A 12,996-nucleotide genomic window follows, 5' to 3' on the forward strand; every position below is an offset into this window, starting at 1 on the left:
TACCCTGTACTAAGTGCATTAGTAATAATAATAATAATAATAATAATAATAATAATATAATTTTTTACTTAGGGAATTTTTTATTTGATTGTCATAGTATGTCCTATCTGTCTGAAGTAACTCACTATAGTTTAAAAGCATATATATTATTTTAATTAAGCTTCCTTTCCATCTTTTTTTTTATTTTTAACAAGGTTTACCTTTTATTCTGTGTGCCGAGTGTACAAACCCCCACCCCGAGAAGCAACACGTCTAAAATTCACCGGGGCGCTGGCTACAAGGGCCAAATAGTGAATGCAACTCCAGAGTTCCAACATAATACATCAGGAAGACTGCCGCTGGCATATATTTTTAAATTCACAAGTCTTCTGGCTATTGTGCCACCGAGAGCCAGAGCGGGGAGAAGGTGACCAGGTTTCCACCTAAGGTGGCCTGTCGGGTCCTTTCTGAATGCCTCCACCATTCCGCAAGGGTGAAGGGGTCGCTGCGGCAGGAGTGGCCGACTGCATCATTCTGGTGGGCACGGGCGCCACGGGGGGCACAACTTTATTTTTTTTGTCCAACACCCTGCTGTTAGCCTGCCTTCTTGAATCAAGAAGGTGATGTTCAGTAGTGAGAGCTTAGGTATCAAATTCTGAGCTACTGCTTCTTACATGGGGCTCCTCTGGCACAGGGAATTATGTTCAGTACTATTCATCTGAACATCCTGCGTGGTTGTTCAGATCTCATTTCTTTCCTCAACACCTGAGCTCTCTTCATTCATTGCCCTGTCATATGCTGTCCAGCCCGCAAGATGCAAACCCCACAGATTCGCTGGGGAAACAATCTGTCTCCAAATTTGTCTGTATATTCTGATTCACTTCAATTAAATCCTCTAATCTAGGACACCCAGGACCTTCAACTGTAGTGTTCCTGCCCTCGGGGATATTCGAAAACGAAGTCTTGTCACCATGTCCACTCTGGGCACTTCGAAGGCTGGGTTTCTGTGGTGATGGCATCTGCCTCTCGAGGCGAGGCCCGCGGCAGCCCTGTTCTTGGGCGCAGCTCCCTGGAAAGGCGTGGGCATTCCTGGCCTTTGTGGCAGAGGATTAGATCACAGCAAAGCACAATAGTGGGGCTTGGCTGGGCTCTCGACGTGGAAGAAGCTGGGGTGGAACGCGATGCTGTCCATGTCCCCAGCCTGCTTCCTCGGCTGGGATATCGCGTTCTTGATTGCAGCCATATGGCTCCTGGCGGCTGTGCATGCAGAGTCATCCACTGTCACTGTCGGCTTGCTGGCCAGGCCAGGGACAAGTTTCTTCCTTAAGACTTTTTTGCTTATATTATTGTTTTGCCATCCAGATTCTTCAAGTTTCATCACATGGATGAATTTTTATTTACATCTTCTATCTGAAAGCTAACCATATCCCAAAACCTATCCAGGTCAGTGCTGGTAGTCTCCTTCTTGCCCCATTTGTATTCACAGTTGTCCACCAGTCCTTCAAACTGTCTGAAACTTTCATTCATGAGGAGGCGAGTTTAGTCAACTGCTGTGTGGATGAGCTCTTTACTTTTTTTTTCTTGGCAGAACCGGGGATTGAACTCAGGCCTTTGCGTTTGCCAGGCAAGCACTTACTCTACTGAGCTATCTCCCTGGCCCTGGATGAGCTCTTTAGCATCACTGGAAATGTCCAACTCAAGCTTCTGGTTGCAGGCTAGGTAGGCAGCAAGAAGTCAATTTCTTAGTTTCTGACTGGAGGATATTTCTGAAATACAGCATATCGTGCTGTGGATATGACCTTTGCAGGCTTCCTTTACGGACAAGCCATTGGAATCGTTAGTAGCAACCTCGTTTTGATTTAGGCCTTGTTTTTCTTTGAGAACTGTTGCTAAATACAGGGGACAGAGCAATTTACTTGAGTCTTGCTGCACAGTGTTGGTAAAAGTTTTACATTTTGGGGCCTAGATTTCTTTCCCTGTTTCTTGCATCCTATCACCCTCTGGCTGGAGCAGGCCCAAATGAGGCTGGGCGTCAGGAAAGCCTCAGTGCTCCTGGGCATCATGGGCATCACCTGATATCACTACCTACAGAGGCTGGAACACGAAGTCTTTAGGGGCAAAGGAACTCTTGCTTCTTGTTCTTGTGGGATTTGTCTTAGCTAAGTTTTCCAGTTTGGGTAAGACTCCATCTGGCTCCATTCCATGTGTTGCATTGGCTTGCAAAGTATTTCCATCACTATGGCTTTAAAAGAGATGACCTTGTTGGCTTTTCCTTCCATCTTTGTGGCAGGCCTTCCATTGGCGCTTTTCTTTCAGGTTCATTATCTGGAGGAGCCCTGGAGACTGTCTTTCTGACCTTGGCCACGGTGGTGAGCCTGGAGACCTGCTTGGTGACCTGAGTAGCCGATCGTGTCATCCTGGTGGGCACAGGAATCACGGGGGGCACAGCTTTATTTTCTTTGTCCAATACTCTGCTGTTAGTAGCCTGCCTTCCTCCAGGTCCTGGCAGCAGGAATCTTCCTTGGTTCTACTTGGTCCCTGGCCTTTGATCTTGTCATTCATACAGAAGATGAAGTAGCGTGTTTTGGCTTTGGCTTCCTGACACTGCACCCCTATGATGACAGGAAGGAGGGGGCATCTGGTGTGAAGTGGCCAACTTTGAGCACTCCTCGCTTCGCTTTTTCCCGCTGCTCCTTCAGCTTTTGGAGCTACTTTGCCTCCTTGTATTTCTGAAGCATCTGTTTGCCTTGATCACTCAGAATAGTTTTCATAGACTCTAAGTGGAAAAGAGGAATTGGCTTGGAATTGGCCTTTTTTGGAACAAGTTCTTGAGAAGTCTCATCTAATTCAATAAAAGCTTTACTCTGCAAGGTTGGAATGTTGACATCTTTCAAACTGAAGTTTCATTCATATTCCTTATGTCTGTTTTCTTTTTGAGACAGTGACTTCCTATGAGCAATTTTAGTTCTGATCATCTCAGTGCTTAAATCCTTTCTATGATGGCTGGCAAAATATAAAGACATCCTGAGGCAACTTCTAGGATAAAGGCTCAATCAGAGCAAAAATATGAAAGTCTTTCAGGTCTGGACAGCCAGCTTTGCCTCCAACACAGGGACACCCTTGAATGAAAGAACAGTGTAGCACAAAATCTATTTTAGTTGAAATATTTTGAGCTTCATAAGTTAAGTATTTGTATAATACCTGTCCTCTAGAAGGAACAAATTAATTAATAAAGCCTATTGAATCACTTTCTCCTTATATTCACATTGATTTTTTTGGAAAACAGAGTGTAGATCAGTTCGTGTATTTTTGTGAGTTGTGCAAGCAGTGTGACTGTTTTTCACTCAGTGCATGATTTTCAATTAGAATTGAAATGCAGTTATAAAGTGTATTGGCTCAATTCTCTAGATAAATCAGGTGAAATTCTCTTCTAACACTGATCTTCATTTATCAGATGAGAGGACATTTTAAACACTTGTATTGTCTGAATAATCATCTCAGATCTAAAATTAAATTAATTTATAAGCATGCCATGTTTTTGAATTGCTTTTGTATTCTACTGATGTTCTGCAGATACTGTCTTTACAAATAATTGTGAAGCCAGTGTTCAGACTTTTCTTATCTTTTACTTATGAAAGTTCTCCTAGATGGGTGTTCAGGATATTTGCATATAATGGTGGATATTTCTGTTCTTCAGCTCAGTATACTTTGCTAGATGTATAATCTATATTTTGCAAAGCTTTTCTGTCATTAATGTCTAAATGTGTGTTGATCTGCTTAGTTTTCTGTGACCTTGGTAAGTTGTTTACCCTTTTGATGTTTTTCTTCTTCCACAGATGCATTTTGTAGGAATACTTTGAGGATGAACTCATTCAAATCATTTTGAAATTTCCAAGCATCACACAAGTAATCACATCATGTAAGTAATTTATATTATTACTTTTTCAATTAATTGGCAATCATGCAGAATTCATTTGGTAGGTAGTCATAATGGAATGAATTCTTGTTTGTAGTTCCTTGTATTTGTAACTGTTCAGAGAAAATGTACATAAAAGTTAAAGATCAGGCATTTTAAAATTTGAATTGCTATATAACTTCAAGATTTTCTGATCACTGTCTTTACTATTCAATGCATAAATAAAACTTTTAATTTTTGTTTAGATTTCTTTATGCATTTATAGCTTCTTTAGTTCATGTCTTGCTTAATCTGAATCCCTACTGTTTTGGAGAACACATAGTAACATTTATATGTACATTCACTTTTATTATTTTTTGCTTTGTTTTGCCTCATATTTTTAATTGGTTATGCAGAATAATGTTTTTTTTTTCCTTTTTGAGGAACTGGGATTGAACTCAGGCCTTGCAGTTGCCAGGCAAGCGCTTATTCAACTGAGATATCTCCCCGGCCCCATAAGTTTCATTTTTGTAGACTCAACATGCTGTGATCATTTTCACCCCACACCCAATTCTCTTGTTCTTCCCCCACTTTCACATTTCCTGAGAAGTTTCAATGCATATACCAATGCATACAACTATTCATATCCATCTCACCATTACTCACCCTTAATCCCTCTTTACCTGCCTCTTATTTTTCCTTGTCTAATAATAATCATCTTTTTGCTGTCTTGTTTTGGGTTTTGTTTCTTTTTTTTTTTTTTTTTGATTCCACATATTAAGGAAAATTTTTCTTTTGAAGTCTGGCTTATTCTGTTCAACATGAGGTTCTCTAGGTCCATGCATTTTCACATAAGTAGTGTGTATGATATGTAGGTACCATAACATGCATGATAGGAAGATGTATTTAAAGTATGCTGACTAATTGCCTTGGATATGTAGCAAGGTATGGCATAGCTGAGTGAAATGTTAGCTGTATTTTTAGTTTTTGGAGAAACTTCTGGCCATTCTGATGCCCATAGTGACTGTACTAATTTACATTTCCATCAGCAGTGTAGAAAGGTTCTTTTTTCTCCAGCATTTATTGCGTTTAGTGTTCTTAATGATAGCCATTCGAATGGGGTGAAATAGAATTTCAATGTAGATTTAATTTGCATTTCCCTGGTTACCAAATATGTTGAACATTTTTTCTCATATAAGTTTTGGCTATTTGTATTTTTTATTTTGAGATATGTATGTTCAATTTATTTTCCCATTTATTGATTGGCCTTGTTCATTTTTATAAATACTCAAAATATTATTTCTCTCTTGGAAGTGTAGTTGATAAATACCTTTTCCCTTTCTATATTCTGTCTTTCCACTTTGTAAGTTATTTTTCTTTCTGTAAGAAACTTTTTAATGTGATATAATCTCATTTACTGATTCTTGCTATTTCTTGGGTCATTGAGTCCTATTCCTCAAGTCTTTGTCTATGTCAATCCTAACAGGTTTCCCTGTTCATTCTTTTAGCAGTCTGAAAGTTTCAGGTCTTAAAACTAGGTCTTTGATCCACTTTGAGTTGATGTGTGAAATATGAGAGAGGGCTCTAGTTTCATTCTTCTAACATCTAGTTTTCCCAGAACCATTTGTTAAAATGGCTATCTTTCACTATCCTACCTTTTTGGCTCTTTTGTCTTGAATCAGGTGGTTGTTGTGGGAGTTTGTTTCTGTTCCCTCTATTATGTTTCATTGATGTATATGTCTGTCTTTGTGTAAGTACTATACTGTATTTCTTATTGTGTCTTTGAGGTATAATTTAAATTAGGTATTGTAATACTGTTAGCCTTGCTCTTATTGCTTAGGATTCTTTGACCTTTCTAGATCTTCTGTGCTTTCATATGAATTTTAAGGTTGTTTTTTCTACTTGTGTCAAAATGTCATGGGTATTTTGATGGGGAATAAGTATATGGATCACTTCTGGTACTATAATGATTTTGACTCTTTTAATTCTGCCAGTCCATGAAAATGGGAGATATTTCTGTCTTCTGGTGTCTTCTTCATTTTCTTTGTCCAGTGTTATGAAGTTTTCCTTGTAGATGTCTTCCAACTCTGGTTATATTGATCCCTCAGTATTTTATTTGATTGAAGTGATTGTAAGTCACACAAATTAGCTTCTCTTATTCAATATAGTTCTTAAAATTTACCAAGGATTCTTAGGCAAAAGAAAAAGAGGATACAAACAGCAATGGAAGAAATTAAATGATCTTTATTTGCAGATGACGTGACCCTATACTTAGAAGATCCCAAGGATTCTACCAACACACTTTGAAAGATGATAAATGAATTCAGCATTATATTAGATATACAATCAATATTTAAAATCAAGAGCTTTACTATATATAGATAATGGAATAGCTGAACAAGCAATAAGGAAAGCAGTTCACCTTATAAGCAACAAGCTTATAAGCAGTAAGCAATAAACTTATAAGCGATAAGCAATTTCACTTATTCTGTGAAATGTTTTCTCCTTCTTGACCTTGGATTAAAAGGAGTAAAGGAAATGACAATGATATTAGCCAGTGTTGATATGAAAATTTTAAAAAGGATTTTTGAATTATAGTGTATTGATGCCCTGTATTATTTTCCATGGGTTTGGTAGTTTATATAAAGCATTACACTTAATTGTGTGTGTGTGTGTGTGTGTGTGTGTGTGTGTGTGTGTGTGTGTGTTTTGAGACAAGATTTTGACTGGCTTTGAACTTACTTCAGTGTATAGCCTGGATTGGCCTGGAACTCAAGGGTGATCCTCATGCCTCAGACTCAAGTGCTTGGATTATAGGCCTGTGTCACCACACCCAGCAATCCAGAATTTAGCAAGTGTCTATCTTGTTTTTAATGCTAGTGACTATTATTCCCATTCTGCACAAGAGAAAACTGAACCAGACATTAAGCGAATCATTCAAAAGCACTAAAGTAAAAAAGAAACTGTAGAACAGACATTTGCATTCATTTCCTTAAGCTTCTCAGTTTCTGAAATCGGCCACTCTACCAATATTTCCTATGAGAAATAACTGGGTTCTAGGTTGACTTGAGTGGAAAATGATGTTGCCATTGTCTGATTTTCTTTTTCAGTGTTCCCTTTAAATATGCTTTTGCTTATGGAAAATTTTTTCTGGCCTTCAGACAAAAATATCCAGTGGTTAGTGAAGAAACCCTTGTATACATATTCACTTTATGGTGGGCAACAGGAACAGGGTAATTTATGATGTAATTCAATTATAAATTAGAATATTAAATGTCATCTTAATGTGAATTGTCTTCCTCCCTTAGCAGAACTTAAAATGAGACAAAAATGGAATGCTATATTAAAGATTTAATACACTGGGTTCATAAAAGACCGGTATTTTAGACTTAGTTTGCCCATCATAGTAAACAATAACTTTGACAATGGAAAAAGTAAAATAATGCTCAGTATAATCAATATTTTTCTCATCCTGAAGAAGTAGCATAACATGCTGCTTAAAACCATGAGCTCTAGAACTATTTGCTGCACTGGTTCAGAGCCACACTGTAGCCTCTTTAGCTGTATTTTGTGTAAATTATTTTAGCTCTCTGTGCCTCAGGCTTTGCACTTTTAGAATGTAACAATAATAGCACTGTGCCTTCTGCTCACTCCTAAGGTTAAATGAGATGAAGCACTCAGTGGTTCTTGAACACAGTAAATTCACAGCAAATGTTAATTATTTTCATTAAATTTTATGTAATATGGAACAATTTTTATCATTTTTAATTGTAGGATTATTGCCTTATAATATTTTTGTTGTGAATTTTTATGCATTAAGGTCATAAGACAGTCATTTTTACATGCTAAGACCTATGTAACAGTAACACAGATCTGGAAATAGAATTTTCTTTTGTCTTTGTTTTTTTTTGGTTCCATCTCAGAAACTCTTTTTGTGACCCCTAAATATTGACCTTTCCATACATTATCCAACAATGACTTTTATGGTAATAAGTTCCTCACTTTTTATTAACGTTTTAATATTTCATCTTATATTTGTATCTATAAAATTTTATTTTACCCTCCTTATTTATGTATATAATAGTCATACATTCTGTTTTGTTTTCTGAATGTATAATTGTAAGTTTACTAATATTTTTGTGTGGTTCATTTCATTTTCACTGCTATGTATCATTCCATTATAGAAATATAACTCCACTTAGAAATTTAACTTTTTTTTGTATTTAGGACAGGTTGTACAGGGTCTCAATGTGTAGATTGGACTCATAGTGATCCTCCTGTTTATGGCCTCCCAAGTGCTGGGATTACAGGTGCGCGACACCACGCCCAATCTCAATCGCCCTCTCAGTGCACCCCGAGGGCGGGGCTGGCACAGCAGGCCTGGGGATGTAACTCTCAACCTCTATGTCTGCCTAAGCAGGCGCTTTAATCTGCTGAGCTATTTGGCTGGCCCTTGTAGACATCTTACTATTAAGAATGATGTTGAGGCCGGGGAGATTGCTCAGTAGAATAAGCACTTCCCTGGCAAGCACAAGGGCCTGAGATCAATCTCTGGTTCCGCAAAAAAAAAAAAAAAAAAAAAAGAAAAAAGAAAGATGTTTACCATTCATTGTACCTACCTATATTGCCTGTAGTCTGGGAAGTATATGCAGGGAGATCATAGGTTTGATCCCAGCCTAGGAAATTTAGGAACTTGGCAAGACTCTGACCCTGAGTGCATTCTTCTGTACTGCAACATCCCCAACAGTGCCAACAATATATTTACTCTATTTGGGGACATAACATAGATTGAGAAATATTATTTTTATTTTGCTAGGATTCGTGTGTGTGTGTGTGTGTGTGTGTGTGTGGTACTGGGAATTGAACTCTGGGCCTTGCACTTGCCACACAGACACATAAGCCACTGAGCTATCTCTGTATCCCATTGCTATGATTCTTAATTATGAGTTGATTTTGCATTTTCATCATATGTATCTGCACCTTTTGAGATTATCAAATGCTTTTATTTTACTTCACTAATCCGATGATCTGTATTAACTGTATTGTTATTTTTCCACTGGCTTTTCTTGCTTAGTGTGGTGCCTGGTGCCAAAGGCCTTCCTCCATATTTGTTCTGTAACACTTTCAGCACTTCTTGCATTCTTCATAAGAGGAAAGCTTTTTGTTTCTTTCGTGAATCTCCCCTTCCTGGCCAACTACCGCTACTTGTTGCTTAGTGAAACACACCTAGTGGGGACAGGAAGGGTCTCTGTCCTTCTTTCCCTTTGAGGAGGTCTGTTAACCTGGGTGTTAGGTGCATGGCTTTTTCACATTCCTGCTTATTTCTCATCGTGCCTGAATTCCTTGTTAAATCTGTGGGGCTTTTCAGTAGGAGAAGGTACCTTGCTGTTCTCAGAGTGCAGGCAGATCTCTGTTACTTTTATACTTCATGACACAACAGAGCTTGCTGTCTCTCTATCAGGGACTCTATGATTTTTCTTATTCTCTTTCCCTGGAAACCATGAATCTTTTGAGAATGAAATCTTTATGAGGATTTTCTGTCCTAAAATGCTAAATTTTGCTATGGATTAGAAAAGTGTTTGTATAGTTCACAAGGATTATACGTCATCAGAGAGCTCTTTCTAGCCTCTTACCTGGGCTACAGTCTTTTTCAAAATGTAGGTTATTTGTGGGAGCCTCTAATCCAAACACTTTCTGTTTGGTTTGGAGGATCCCATTTTGATTTTACTGTTCCATTGGCCTATAGAACAGTAAGGCCCTCCTGATCCTTAAGTATTTGTTACAATTTTAGCCATTTTCTTACCATGTTTATAGGGCCCACCTATTCCCTTCACATTCTGCCCAGTGTGTAAATGCTGTAGGTCCTCACTCTCCTGAGAATCACTATTACTCTTGGAAATAGTTCAACTCTTTGACCTATGACCCCAATCTTTTGAACAAAAGAAGTTTAATCGTTGTCATTGTGGCTCTAGAATTATAGTTTCTAGGTAATTGGGAGTCTTCTCTCATTTTGTAATTCTGCTCTGTCACTTTAGACATATGCTTTAATTCTCAAATGTCTTTGAATATTTAAGTACTAGCACCTGGCCATCATGTCTATATTTTACACAGGAAAGAATGGAAAAAAAAATGCAGTGACAAAGAGTATCTAATTATCTGACTTAATCCCCTCTTAAAGATTCTCTGGAAGCTACCTAATGTTTTTCACCTAACATCATCAATTTTTGTTGCTAAAGAAGCTGTTTTGTATTTTAGTTGCATATATAACTCAGTTGCAGACATAATAGGGAAGAAAAGAAATATAATGATTGGACAGGCTCTTAGGACTCTCCATCACATGAGATTTTGAAAGCTTCTTCTCAGATAATTTTATTTCTGCAGCAAGATATTCCTCACAGAATCTAGCACAGAATTGGGTTCTTCTCTCAATTCAGTAAATTTCTAGCTATGTGATCTTGAACAAGTCTCTTATTTCTTTCCACTCTTGTAGCTGTAAAAGAGCATGATAATATCTGTCTTTGGATGTCTTGGCATGGATGGAGCATGATAAGATATGCCAAGGTTCTATCACTTGGGAAATAATCAATAATATGTTTTATCTTGGTCATCTTATTGTTGACATAAATTCAAGCAGAAGATAGGGTCTATTCATGCCTAATACTGATTGTTAGAGAACAAAGAAAACCTTGTTTCTGTTGGGGAAGGCTTTCATGTACATGGGCTTGACAATCTCAATATCTGCCCTTTTCACACATTATTTATAAACTTGGACCATAGTGAATTACTGCTTAAGACTTAGGTTCATGATAGCAGCACTTCACACAGTTTCATATAGGAAATAGGTAAGATGGGTTCCAGTTTGAATTCTACTGTTAATAAGTTATGAAAATTGTAAAAGTCATTGTACTCCTGTAAGCCTCTGTTTCCTCTGCTGACAAATCAATTAGATGGTGATTTGACCTCTTCCATCTATCTGACAGCTTTTAACACCATGATTTTGTGCATAAATATTAGTTTTTCCCTGACAGACTTTCTTTTCAAGAGCAATATACTATAGATGAACAAATAAATTTATAAAGACATTCAAATTAAAGTGTAGTTTTCATAAAAATGGCTTTGCTGAGAAATTTTTCCAGTTTTGAAGTAAAATTGTAATTGTAAATTAGATATTTGGCTATACCTTGTGATTGTGAAGATTGTTGGTTTAGACAAAGAGAATAATTTGGGCAAATTACTTAGATTCTCTGGGACTTATGTGCTTGCAAAGTGAGCACTAGCTGAAAGTACTGTAAGTACTGTGCTATGTTGAGGGTCAAATGCAATAAGAACATGAGAATACTTTAAAAGATTGGTCCACGTTCTGTGCTTTGCTCTTTAGAATAGCCAGTAGGTAAATTTCAGAAAATGCTCTTACATTTCACTTGAGTGTGAAGTATGGAGGTTTTATGATACTAAAAATAAATGCAATAAATAAAAGATATCCTCTGTTTTAAAGGTCCTCTGCTTTAAAGTTTGTGTTAGATTTTGCCAGTCTGTTTATTTGCCTACATCGTACAGTAAGGAGTGTTATGAGGGAGGCAAGTGAGGGATTTAGTTTGCCCCATAGATGTCAGATCAGCAAGTGGGTGTGTGATTTTGTGTATCAAATGTCTCAGTGATTAAATTTCCAGATGTAAGCTTTCTCTGCATCTGCAGCACTCTGCTTGTGCTCTAGTGAGGTGGGAAGAAGGCAACTCATTTGCAGTCTGGTTTATTAGTGCTGTCTGCACTAATTTGCCCATCTGAATTGACAATTAAGTCTCCTTTTCTATAAATAGCAAGTTATTAGTGAAAGGATGGCTACCATATGGCAACATAGTCTGTTTTTAAATTGATAAATGTGATAGAAATTCTTTTCTGTAAGATGTTATGCTGTGTGATAATAGCATTGACTTTTTTGTTGTATAACATACACCAAGCTTGTTTAGCTTCTGTTTGTGTGTGTGTGTGTCTTTCATATTGTGTATCTCTCTCCCTATATATATATTTTTTTTCACAGTCATCAAAAGTTCTTGAAGTAAAAGACATGTACATTAAAGTGTATAAAGTACACTAATATTTAATATATGGATTGATAGAGTTTAGTTATGTTTTGGGGCTGATGAGATAGCTCAGCAGACTAAAGCACTTGCTTAGGCAAGCTTAGGCAAGTGCGGGGACCACAGTTCAATCTGCCTCCATGCCACCGGCCCCACCCCCAGAGTGGGCTGAGACTGCCAGTCTGGTCTCATTGCGCACTTCTGTAGTCCCAGCACTGGGGAGACTGAAAACTGGATGATCACCAAGAGTCTGAGCTGTGTAGTGAGATCCTGCAACAATCAAATACATTAAAAAAAAATAATAAAGTTATATCCCTATAGTACTACCTCTCTGATCAAGATATAGAACCTGTCCAATGCTCAAAAACTATTATATTTCTTTTAAAAATTAATTTTATTGAGAAACAAATAGCAATGAGACAGTTTCAAAACAGGTTAGTAGGACAGTTACAATAATTAATACATTGCATATTGTTGTCTTCATAGTAGTTATTCAGGGGAAAAGATGCAGAGATGATAGCCTGTCCAAACACTATTAATACAAATCTTTCTTCTTATTGAATTAAGAGATATCTATCCTAACTATTTTGTATATACAGATACAAAATGGTCCTTCATTTATTATATTTCTTTTATGTCAAGAATGTTTTGGTTCTCGTATTGTCAAAATTTTACCTTTATTATTTTTAATTTCTGAAAAAATATGAAGTATCCTCAGGGGAAGTTTCAGTCCTTTAAAATTTTTTGAAAGTATTAAAAATTATGAAAATAACTAAAATTTCTTTCTTTCTTTTTTTTTTTTCTCCCAATGCCTTCAGGGCAGGCTTGGCTGCCTTGATTTGTGGGGATCGAACCACAGCAACTTGAGGCTGACTGCTTTATTGAAGCAGCCATTTAAAGAACTGAGCTAAGGGGCAGGCCCCCGAGAAAGATTTTTTTTTTTTTAATAAGGATTTTTTGTTTGTTTGTTTTTTCTCCGAATGCCTTCAGGGCAGGTTTGGCTGCCTTGAGTTGTGGGGATCGAACCACAGCAACCTGAGCCTG

General features: G+C 37.4%; 1 pseudogene; it reads right to left on the minus strand.

Annotated features, from left to right (window-relative positions):
• Window positions 1-1,093: 1,093 nt before the first annotated feature.
• LOC101569712 lies at window positions 1,094-2,987 on the minus strand (annotated as a pseudogene).
• Window positions 2,988-12,996: the final 10,009 nt, after the last annotated feature.

Source organism: Octodon degus, unplaced genomic scaffold, assembly GCF_000260255.1.
Source record: "Octodon degus isolate 3935 unplaced genomic scaffold, OctDeg1.0 scaffold00030, whole genome shotgun sequence".
NCBI classification, from domain to species: Eukaryota; Metazoa; Chordata; class Mammalia; order Rodentia; family Octodontidae; genus Octodon; species Octodon degus.